Source organism: Xyrauchen texanus, chromosome 41 (assembly GCF_025860055.1).
Source record: "Xyrauchen texanus isolate HMW12.3.18 chromosome 41, RBS_HiC_50CHRs, whole genome shotgun sequence".
Taxonomy (NCBI): domain Eukaryota; kingdom Metazoa; phylum Chordata; class Actinopteri; order Cypriniformes; family Catostomidae; genus Xyrauchen; species Xyrauchen texanus.
The window spans coordinates 25,223,161-25,235,888 of NC_068316.1; the positions used below are offsets into that span (position 1 = coordinate 25,223,161).

A 12,728-nucleotide genomic window follows, 5' to 3' on the forward strand; every position below is an offset into this window, starting at 1 on the left:
AACGTAAACCCATCAACAAACAGCTTTTCAGCTTAGGGCTTCAGGGTGTGTGTGTGGCTAGGAATCTCTCTGTCTCTCTTGTGTTCGGCTTGCCTTTTTAAAGCCCATCTCCACTGGCAAAGAAATGAGACACAGGTGTTTAACATCAATAATCACCAGGTGATGTCTCTTATTGCTTCCTCTCTTCCCACTAACAGACACACAACCACGTCCCGCTCCACAGCGTGGCTCCTGTTTTCTGAGAAGAAATATTCCCTGTTTTCTTCTTGAGGCTTTAATGACTAGAAGCATGCACAACAGCGTGGGGCCGACCACGAGAGTTCCGAGGGACTTTGCTGGTGTACGTTTGTGTGGGTATGTTGAACTGCCCAGAAAGGACAGATTGACAATGACCTATGAGAAATGTTTCAGACAGAATTCCTCTACTGGGTCAGTGTACTCGAAAGTGTCGTGGCTGTTGTGATGTTCCTAGCTGAGTGTGGACTTGCATTTCGAGGGGAGACGCATGTTTTTGGTCAGCACAATAATGGTAATTATATGGGATTGCTCAAATGAATTAGTTAATTTGATCCATTCCTCAGCGATCACATTGCTCGCTTTCACAATGCCGGTAGAGGTAATCCTTAATACTTGTCAACCACTACTTGTGAAGAATTTTAGCAAATAATGGGAGAAAAGGTTTACTCAGAAATAATTAACAGAATCAAAATGGCTGAATATTTTTCTATAAGTGTTGACTCAACTCCAAATAATGTGCATAATGATTTATGATCAATGATTAATGATCAATTGACTGTTATTATGCACTGAATCTCACCTGAGGGTATGATACATGTGCGGTTTGTAATTTTTTGCCAATATGAAGTCACATTGGTGAGTCTTTTTTTAATTCAGTCATTGGAGTTTTTAACTAAATTAACATTGATATAAAAAAGTACAGAGGTCAGTGCTATAACAACACCAGACAATATGGCTGGCTTGTATAAAGGAGTCCAGGCTCATATACGGGAGATCAACCCATTGCCAGAATGGGTTCCGTGTGCTGCTCATTCTTTAAACTTAGTCTGAGTAAATACAGTGGACTGTTGCCTAGAGACAAATGGTTTTTCACTTTTGTTCAGAATCTTTTCAACTATTTCTTAAAGTCTACTTGGCATTGACAAATTCTAACTGCTGGCCTGCAGTGCGATGAAAGAGGAAAAATGGAGACACTCACATCTTTATCAGAGACAAGATGGTCAGCACATGCCCAGGCGGAACACACATTTTATATGCACTATGAAAACATCCAGGGCACTCTTAAAACAATTGCACTGGACAAAAACAAGAATATGTCTACACGCAGCAAGGCAGTAACCCTCCATAACCAAATGGATAACCTTGAGATAGCTTTGATTACTACTAAGTGGGACACTATTCCTAGGCGTTTGAGAAATGTCAGTGAGTACCTGGGAAAAGTTGACATGGACCTGTCAGGTGCACATGAGCTCATTATATCACTAAAAGACTTTATCTCTGGTCTTCATGATCAGTTTGACCTGTTTGAGGGGAGAGCAAACGAAATTTCACAAAGTGTTTCACATAAACACACAGGCAGACACACAGAGAACTAGATGGCGTAACTGTTTTTTTTAAAAAGCAGACGAGTCATCAGAACCGGATTGTGATACCGCAATGTCAGGTAGACATAAATTTGTTGTCAAAGTTTTTTAATATCACCATTGTCCCAGAGGTAAGCAAGAGATGTGAATCCAACAAAGGACTGGACAACACGTTTGGATTTTCGAACAAGGTCGCTAAACTCTCCCCAGAACAACTTCGCTCATCTGCCACATTGCTTCAAAAGAAATATAGCTGTGACTTACAAGAAGAGTTTGTTGATGAACTGGGACAGTTTAAGGAATATTTTAAGAATTGGGATGTTAAATCAGCAAGGGAGTGTTTACAGTTAATAACAACATTCCCAAATGTGGACATTTCCCTGCAACTTTTATTTTTACTATACCAGTCACATATGCCTCTAGAGAACGTTCTTTTTCAAAGCTGTCATTGTTAAAAAACAGACTGCAATCGACAATGGCACAAGAAAGACTTAATGATCTGACGCGCATGTCAATCGAGAGTGACATACTGATAGAGTTGAACATTGCCGACATCATAAGGGATTTTTCCTCGCAAAAAAGCAGAAGAAATGTAGTCCCCATGATCTGATAAATTTTTCAGCATCATAAAAAATGTTCAGACAGTAACATTTGTGTATATTATTTTTATATGATCTGTAAGTTTAGATGCTTTATTGCATTTATTTCTGCAAAATAAAAGGCTGATTTGATAGGAAGATGGAGCGAATGCATGTAGGCAGAAGTTCTAAAGATATATGCAAAATATGTTGTGAGTGGGAGTGTTCGCTGTCCTTTTCTGCATACCGTGGCGCCGTATTGTGGTCAGTATTGCATAACGCGGCGGTTAATTTTAGCTTATCTCGGCCCGTATCACGGCCGACCCACCGGCCTGCTTGGTTCTCCTGATGGGCAGTCCGCCCCTGATCAGCCCCAAAGTGCGTCGGCCCACGGGGAAATATGCCAGATTACCAGTCCAGCCCTTCTGTGACGTTTATGCGTGCTCCCGAGAGCCTTGCCTCAGACAGTAGCTTCTCTTCTGCTATTCAATAGCGACAACAAACTGCAACACTAGGTAACGTCATCTTAGAGATGAAATCCAGCAAACGTCCGGCTCACAGCACAACACCGACTCCTACACAAACTCTGAGTAAGCCAAACAAAAAATAAATAAATAAATGATCTACTGAATCCCGCCTGGCTTAGCAGGATCGTGATAGTGGTCGAATGAAATATAGAGTGAATATCGGCAGGACATTTGATTCCTGGAGGGACCTTAATTCGGTTTTGGGGATCAAAACCAGTTTTGGGATCAAAACAGACCATGAACTGGCGTTCTTCTTATTGGACAGATAAGCTTACATAACTGTAAAGCATGTGAAATATAGTGCCATAAGGATTGATCTGTGTAATTTTAGCTAACTTGGTCTTGCCTGCTAACGCTGACGAATTGCAAGCTACCTTGCTTCGTAACTTTAAATAAATTCAACGAACTTCTCTTGATACTAAATGTCAGGTATACAGGATCAATTTATGCAAATATGCTGGTTTCTTGTGTTTTTCTGTCAGCATAATGCTGGTGAATCACTTTCAGTCTCTTTGTACATTATGTCAATGTTTTTGCCAATGTTCGCTCGCTTCCATATGGAAAAAAATAAAAATAAACAAAATCTGACAGTTTTAATTTGTAAATGTAAGATTGCAACACCCTTGCAACCCCACAGCAGTGGCCTGCTTTCATACTGTGGCGTCAAAAAGGCAGAAATTTTCATAAAAATGCACAAATCTATTTGTTATTTTCACACCACACAAATTTAGTAGGTTTGAGTTACAGCAGCAATAAATACAATTGTACAAAGAGGTGCGGTGGTGAGCAATGATAGTGATGAGAGGGTGTAGCTTGAATTTGTAGGGGGGTTAAGGGGTATCACTTCATATTTCTGCTGAGGCCCAGTGAGAGCTTTTCTCTACCCCTGACTGCCAATGAAGACCCAGGAGAAATGACTTTGATGAAGGGCAGAGATCCTTCTAACAAGTTAAATGATGCAGAGGAATACAATCAGTGAGTTATTATAGAGACATTACAGAAATATTTGCTTATATAATAAAACATTTTTACACAATTTATGTAAACATGGGAGAAAATAACAGTAAACCATGATGTCAGACCAGGAGCAGATCTAGAATTGTTTTCATGGGGTGGCAAGGCGGTTGCATAAAGACTATGAGGGGTGGCAACACCAAAGCAAGCGCCCATGTGTAGTTCTTATGGATCAAGATAACAGGCTTCATTGCAACAAGTACTACTTAATTAATTGTGTCACTACAAAATTATAAATATCCATGAATTTGCAATACAACAGCATTTGCACAGGGAACAGTAGTTACTGTATAGCGTTGTACTTTGCAATACTTTATTTATTTCCAAATATATGTGGCATGATAATCTGTCAAATGTTTTTGAAAATTCACTTAATTGTAAAGTAATTTGTAATGCCATTACTTTTTCATGAAAACTCAGTAGTGTTATCTGATCACAACAGAGAAATAATTAGTACTTTTTAGTGGACATTTCTGAGTAAATTACCCAACGTTGGCCTTCTCTAAGAAGTATACATGCACAGCTTCTTTAGAATGAAAAAGAAATATCTTTGGAAATGGCTAAATTAAGTTACCTATCTTTAGGAACAGCCTTCCCATAATGAATGGTGTCTTAAAAGGATGCCTATGGAGGTTTTGCAGCTCACTAAGTTTTGGAATAGAGTGAATGCATCTAATTTCTAAAATCAATAATATGATATATGGGTGAGGCTCTCACAAAAAACAAGAGCTTATTACATATCCACAGCTCAAATCTTCCATCTCTTGAAAAACACAGCTTCATCTTCACCCGGTGGGGCCTTCCTCCTCATCTTCACCTCCGTTCTCTCTCTCTCACTCACTAACTCACTCTCTCTCTCTCTCTCTACCTCTCTCTCTTTCCTCTTTCAATAAGCTGATTAAACAAATGTGATTTGGTGAGTGGAGGTCTGGGCAGCGGAGCCGGAGCTCGGGCCCCTCCGCATGAATATTAAGTGTGTGTGTGGGATTTGTGTCTGGGTTCTGAAATTGGAAATCACAAGTTTGACTAATAAGCTTTGAGCTTCTCTTTCAGTCTGTCTGTGCACTTGGTGCAAGAGAGAGAGAGAGAGAGAGAGAGAGAGAGAGAGAGAGAGAGAGAGAGAGAGAGAGAGAGAAACAGAACAGGCTGTAAGACACAGAAAATGTAGACATTGGGTGCAGTAGAAAACAGCAAACCTCTGGAGATGTCATGGGAAGTGGGCAGCTTGGAGACAGAGCAACTGTGCCTGGTCAGTTTAAAAACATTTGTTATCCCATTTTGCATGTTTAAAAAGCAATGGGAGCTAAATTAAAAATGAACATTGTGAAAATTTAAAATAATTATATATATATATATAATATATTTGTGAATGAGATTGAAAGGACATGACAAAATTGACATTGTGTTTCTATGGGAAAAGGTGACCATTTCTATTATATTTATAACTTGTTTTATACATTTTTAACAAACAAACACACACACACACACACACACACACACACACACACACACACACACACACACGTGTTGGTGCGACTATCCTTATGAGGACTCCACATAGCCATAATGATTTGTATACTGTACGATCTATAGATTCCATCCCCTAAACCTAACCCTCACAAAAATGATTCTGCATTTTTACATTTTCAAAAAAACATTGTTTAGTATATTTTTTTTGCGATTTCAATTATAAAGACACTAGAAATGTCCTCACAAAACCAAATTTATAGCATAATACCCTTATATGCTATACCAAAAAAACCACCCAAACCCACCCACACTCACATGTACAAAAGTCAGAAGTCTAAATACACTTAGGTTGAAGTCATTAAAACTCATTGTTTAACCACTCCACAGATTTATTATTAGCAAACTATAGTTTTGGCATGTTGTTAAGGACATCTACATTGTGCATGACACAAGTCATTTTTCCAAAAGTTGTTTATAGACAGATTGTTTCACTTTTAATTGACTAAATCATAATTCAAGTGGGTCAGAAGTTTACATACACTAAGTTCACTGTACCTTTAAGCAGCTTGGGAAATTCCAGAAAATGATGCCAAGCCTTTAGGCAATTAACCAATTAGTTTCTGATAGGAGATATACTGAATTGGAGGTGTACCTGTGGATGTATTTTAAGGCCTTCAAACTCAGTTCATCTTTGCTTGACATCATGGGAAAATCAAAATAAATCAGCCAAGAACTAAAATAAATAAATAAATTGTGGACCTCCACAAGTCTGGTTCATCCTTGAGAGCAATTTCCAATGCCTGAAGGTACCATGTTCATCTGTACAAACAATAGAACGCAAGTATAAACACCATGGGACAATGCAGCCATCATACTGCTCAGGAAGGAGATGCATTCTGTCTCCTAGAGATGACACAGTAAAACTGTGATATAAGATAATGAATGCTCTAAGTTACAGAAATACTCAAACCAGCCCATCTGCCACCAACAATCATGCCACGGTCCAATCACTGAGATAACATTTTCCCCATTCTGAAAGTTGAGGTGAACAAAAACTGAAGCTCCTGACCTGTATCTGCATGATTTTATTTACTGCTGCCACACTACTGACTGATTAGATAATTGCATGGATGATTGTTGGCGCCAGACAGGCTGGTTTGAGTGTTTCTGGAACTGCTGATCTCATGGGATTTTCACCCACAACTCTAGTCTCTAGAATTTACTCTGAATGGTGCCAAAAACAAAACACATCCAGTGAGCAGCAGTTCTGTGGACGTAAATGACTTGTTTATGAGAGAGGTCAACAGAGAATGGCCAGACTGGTTCAAACTGACATGGTCTATGGTAACTCAGATAACCACTCTGTACAATTGTGGTGAGAATATATTCTCAGAATGCCATTCTGCTGGTTGGGGCTATTTTGTCGGCACACGGGGACCTTCACAATATTAGGCAGGTGGTTTTAATGTTGTGGCTAATCAGTGTATATATATACACACACACACACACACACACACACACACACACACACACACACACACACACACACTGTACTATAATATAAATATTCAGGTCTGTGTACAAGTCTTAGGCACGAAATTTGTTTAACAAAGCATCTGTCATAAGATGGTTTTTAATATCTTCAGCTTTAGTGTGTCAATGATAAATATGCATTTTACACTCCCAAACATTCCTTTTGTAAATAGAATAGAATAGAAGAACAGGGAGCTCTGCAACAGATGACATGGCCCCCACAGAGCCCCCCACTGAACATGGGAGTAAGTCTGGGATTACATGAAGAGACCGAAGTAATTGAGACAGTCTAAATAGATCTATGAACTGTGAAGAACTGTGACCAATCCTCCAAGAAGCTTGGAACATCCTATCTGCCAACAACCAAGAAATACTGTGTCCAGGTGAACTAGTGCTGTTTTGATGGCAAAGGTTGTCACACAAAATATTGATGTAGATTTTTTTATTATGCTTACTGGTCTTTGTATGACATTAATTGATAAATGAAAAATACAGATGGCATTAATTTTGAAGACATCCTCACTATGCAACTGTATACATTTATAATAATAATTATTCATATTATTATGATATCTTAGGAGGCACTAATTCATTTACCTACATCTTGGAACCTTTTGTTTTCTCGTCTGGAATGCTTTTATATTACACATACATTCAGTATAATACAAAAGTGTATATTTTTAGATGTTGCAACTTGTCACCATTTCCTTTTAGTTTTCAAAACATTTTTAATAAGCTTTTAGATTTTTATAGTTACCTTAAAAGTGTATTATTATCTGAAATCTGAACTTTGGAAGAAAACGGTGTATTATGAAAACATATCTGTAACTATCAAAAATCAAAACTTTCATTTCAGTCTTAAAATACAATTTACTGCAACTAAGCTGCAAAAACAATTCAAGTAGAAATCCTTTGATTTATGACATTAGAAACCTGAATACATTAACACATGACCGCCCACATTTTTACGTCACTGACACCCTGTCATGTCATGAAATACTAAATTATGACTGTTTCTGGCACAAAAACCTTAACTAACATTGTAGATGCACCACAAAGGAAATATATTATTAAGAAGTATGGTATGTCCCCTAAATAGAGTCCTCTTAATTTAATATTACATTTCATAAAAAATGCCTTCATTGTATAACATTATAAAATTATTCTAAAACTGTTCAAAACACACTGCAAACACACGGCTGTCACTGCTGTGGTATGTGATGTCAACTGCCCATTTGATTGGACCATCAACGTTTTACTGAGTGCAATTATTATGACAGGCCTCTAAGTGTGCAAAAATGTGGGAAAGTGTGTAATTATTACTGCATCTGACCCAATGTTTCAGAGATGGCTATTACTGCCAAAGTCTGGGAGACACATTAGCTTTAATGTCTAATCACAACATAAGGGATGGAGAATACATTTCAGAGAGTTTGAAATGTTAAAATAAAGGCTTCCAGACACATTCTAAGTAATTTAAAGTCAAAGATTTGCCCACACACACAGACAAATGCGGATACAATTTGGAACAACGCGACGTGGGGTTTTCGATGTGTTTTATGTGCGAGGACGTTTTCAAAGATTTGGCCAAACCTGTATGCAGACAAACACACGCACACTCGGCATTCAATCAGTCTCTTGGAGAAAGACAAAGAACCGTCTACACTAACAAAGAATGCAGCGAAGCGTTAGCCACAACTCATGAATATCATAACATGGAGCCTTCATACTCGTCTTCTTAATCTGCATCTCTAAAGCATAACAGGTAGCATCTCAAACAGTGTTGGACTCATCGTGTATTTATTCATTGTCTGCCAGGGCCAGATTATGAGTGAAATTGAAAAATGTGAGTGGAATAAAAGAGAGCAACAGTGTGTGAATGTGTATATATTCAAAGACCACCTGTACAGCCATCAAACAAGAGAGAGGGGCTCTTTATTGCTACCTGAGCTCATACACAAAAGAAACACAGCAACCTAACATTTCTTTCCACATACAGAAAACATACTTTTACACATCAGGTCATTCACGCCTCAGCGATGCCTTCAAATTTCTTCCAGTGGTGTGACATCTTTTGCCGAAGTGTTTCTAGATAAAAGCCCATGAGCACTCACAATACATTTAACAGAACAGTTCACCGAGAAAGGTTCTTCCAAACCCGTATGACTTGCTTTCTTCTACGGAACACAAAATATGACTTTTTCATAAGTAAGTATGTACAAGATGTTGGCCAAGCATTCACACATGTTATTGGACGATTCAATGTTTATAATGTTTACTAAAGGAAGTAAATGTGGTGAATTTGATCTAATATTCCACACCATTCTAAGACCCCTGAGAATCAGACCTTTTCTATTAGCAGCAAGCATGGATGAAAATTTTAAAAACCTCAAAGGAAAGTTACCTTCACCTCTCAATGTCTGTACCCCAATCCCAATGACTGAGATCTCTGACAAAGGTTGCTAAAGCAGTCTGTTTAATTGGCAATCTGAGCAACAGTAAAACATGGCTATTAACACAGCAGAAACCAAAGCAGAAATTACTACGTCGAGCGTTTGTAATGAACGACCCCCCCACCCCCACCCTTTTTTTTATGATAATATTGTATGAAGGCCTTTGGCTTGTCTGTTTCTCTTTTTATCCTGGGTAAACAGCAGTGCACTTACAATGAAACCTTAAGTGTATGAGTATGTGTGTGTCTCCACGAGGTTCGGCTGAATCATACTAATCTATTTTGAGCGATGTCACATGTTTAGGAGAGCACAAACTGTCTTTGAGGATGACAGAGGCAAATATTTCTCTGTTTTATGGAAGAGGATTTATGAGAGGTTTGGGCCAATCACATCAGGAATTCGGTTAGCTTGATTTCATTAGAGCACTGCTTTTATTGCCCCATCCTGTTTGTGCCATAAACAATTCGTTGGAGAGTCAATTCATAATGTTTCTGCTATGAAATAACAAGCTTTTTTTGGTCACATTTCCTAATGTAATGCTTAAACCTATTTCTAGACGTTTGGCGTTATTCATAACCTCGCTAATTGTGTATATTCTAGAGGGATTATTGTTACTCGGTTGCTAGTCTCAGCTTCAGAAGGCACGCCCACAGACCTCCCACAATCCTTGCACTAACTGCTTGATTCTTATAGCCAATGTCTTTCAAGCAATTCAGTCTACTGGTGGCCATCTTTGGAACGCTCTTTGGAAGCTATTTCCAGTCTTGAAAGTGCAGCTCCTATCAAGTTTGCCAAGTTAAAGGCATAAAATAGTTTAAAGATATTCCGAGTTACATTTAAAGCACATAGCAGAAAGTGAAGGTTTGGTTTAAACCCTACCCAGGTCCTGAAGCATTACCAGTGCTGGTCAGTGCTGGTCATTTTAAAACCCTGGAGTGTCAAAACAAATTGATCAGCGCATACCTTTTAAGTATAGCTAAATAGAACAAATAAGATATACTATAAACTGTAAATAAACAATGAGGTGTCATTATCGAATAAAAAAAACTTGCGGTGTTGAAAGCGTATTGGAGTATAGATGCTTAAAATTATTTATTTAGCAGAAAGGTCTGGAATATTTGATCACTCCCATTTTAGCTAATGAAGCTTTTAACATTGCAAGCGCATGAGTTTCACTATACCTATTTTACCATAGATGAAATGCAGTTTGAAGAAGTTTCATTTTTCAACATTTCAAGTAGCCCAAAGTGCCTTTAAATGAAGATTCACCCTTAAAGAATGCATCGCCATTCCCTTGGATTTAATTAGGCATTTTGTTAGAGTTCCAGGTTGCTGATTATTACCTACACCACATCGAAAGCCCTGTTTTAATGCACACAGTCGCCCCAGTGGAGTTCAGCCAGTGTGGACAATTTTTGTTAGCACACTATACTAGTATAGACATAACTCTTTGTTGCTTGGTACACGATTGTAGACGTTTTGCAAAATTCAACAGCACCAATCTCAGATTAGACTTTCAGAGGAAAGTTTGCCAACAGCCAAGAGACACCAAACAAATGAAGCCTCTTAATAACTGCAAGGCACTCTGGATAAACATTATAACCACCCAATCCCTGAACTAAGAATATATGCATAGATGACCATCCATTCAAATAGAGCCATTGCAGTCTTGACAAAATCTGTTCTGCCGAGTAGTCGCAGTTATTTGTAAGAGCAGATAAATCCCTCTCTTTCCTCCCAAATTCCGACGGTGCTTTAATCAACTGAGAGATGTGTTATTTCTCACTTCTCTGATTCTACAATCTCACACTCTTGGAATTACAATGGGGGTTTTTCGTGATCCGATTTACAACCGTGGGCTTGTCCGGAATAAGGGATTCGATTGACAATGGGATGAAACAATGGAAGAAAGCACAGATATTCTCCTTCAAAATAGCAAAGTAATTCCATTCGCGCCAAGGAAAAAAAAAATCAAGCTGCTTTGGCACAGCGGTGGGCAAGGTAAATTTAATTAAGCTCCGTTAAACAGTCACTGCGATTTATATTTGAACAAACGCATCTTTCAAGACTGAAGACATTGTGTAAACAACAACACTGAACTACTCATTTTAAATCCTCAGTCTTGTTTATTGATTGGTCGAGATCTTTCAAATTAGTCTGAATTAAGAAATTTGAATGCTACTCTAAATCCGACCAGGTAATTTCCTTTGGATCTTGTGGAGGATTTAATCAATCAACGACGTTTGATTCTTTTCCCTTTGAAACCCAAGCAACCACTTATGGCCATTTGTTTATGGTAGACCTACAATGTCACCCAAATTAGATTATAGTGATACAAAAAAAACTTCCCTTTCTACCTCATTCATCAGCAAGGCAGATGTAGCTTGTGTAACAGAGTCTATAAAAACTGGGGGAAAAAATAGCAAGTGGGCCTCCTACCAACCTGTCTGTTTGCACCTTGTCAAAGGGACTTGTCAAACGGAGCCAGTAGTGTGTGTAAGGAGTGTGTGTATGTGTGTGTGTGTGTGCGTGCGTGTGCACGCTTGGACTGACAGTCGAGAACATTTTTGTTTCACATGAGAATGAGCAATGTTCTAGCCAAGTTCTGTCCAAATGCAGCCAGGCTCTGAACAAGTATGTCTCACTCGCCCCGTCCCAACTCAGGCCAGTGCTGCCAGATCAAGAAGGAAGGTACTGGGGTCACCTTGACAACTTAACATCTGCCAAGAATGGAGAGGCCCACTGCAGGACAGCAGGGATGCCAGGAGGCCAGTGAGGACTAAATAAAACAGGGTAATATGCCAGAGGGGGAGTGAGAATTGGGCGAAGCATACAGTAAGAGTGAAAAATCTATACTATAGTGAAAGCGAGTATAAAGGTTCCTTTAGCACATTTTCAAAGTCAGAAGATGAAAGTGTGTTAAGTATTCGAACGTAACATTTACTCGTGCATTTTTGTACATTTGGAAAGGTGCTGAATGCATTGAAAACAATCTAATATGTTTATAATAATTTTAAGGTGCTAATCATTTTGTATTTTCTTTTTTTTTGAGCCACAGCATATAAAAAAACTCCTTTCAAATATTACATACAGTAAGTAATGATGAAATTATGACATAAATTATATTTAAAAATGTATAGTTTAGTCTTGATTAAATTAATATTTATTTATTTATCCTTTATTTAACCGGGAAGTTCCCAATGAGATACGAGATCTCTTCTTCCAGGGAGTCTGTACAACTGTGGTATAAAATTGTGGTCATCAACAATTTCACATAAAAAAAAACACAATTACACAATTTAAACAACAAATAGTATATAAAAATAGTTTTTAAAAAGTCATACGTGCCATACCATTCAAAGATTATGATAAACAGCAACATGATTCCTTCAGTGCAGATTTGAAAAGACTTAAAAACATATAAAGATTTACCAAGCTCTAAGTATACCCTAGGAATATTTAAATGAATACTATTGTTGATCTAGTGCTATAATTGCTGGTGTGGTATGATAAAAGATTTGAAATACAAGTAGGAAGTTTACCAAACAATGC

General features: G+C 38.1%; 1 protein-coding gene across 3 annotated transcripts in view; it reads right to left on the minus strand.

Moving 5' to 3' along the window:
* LOC127634176 (partitioning defective 3 homolog) overlaps window positions 1-12,728 on the minus strand; it is a 582,251-nt gene that overhangs the window by 83,715 nt on the left and 485,808 nt on the right. The window lies entirely within an intron of this gene.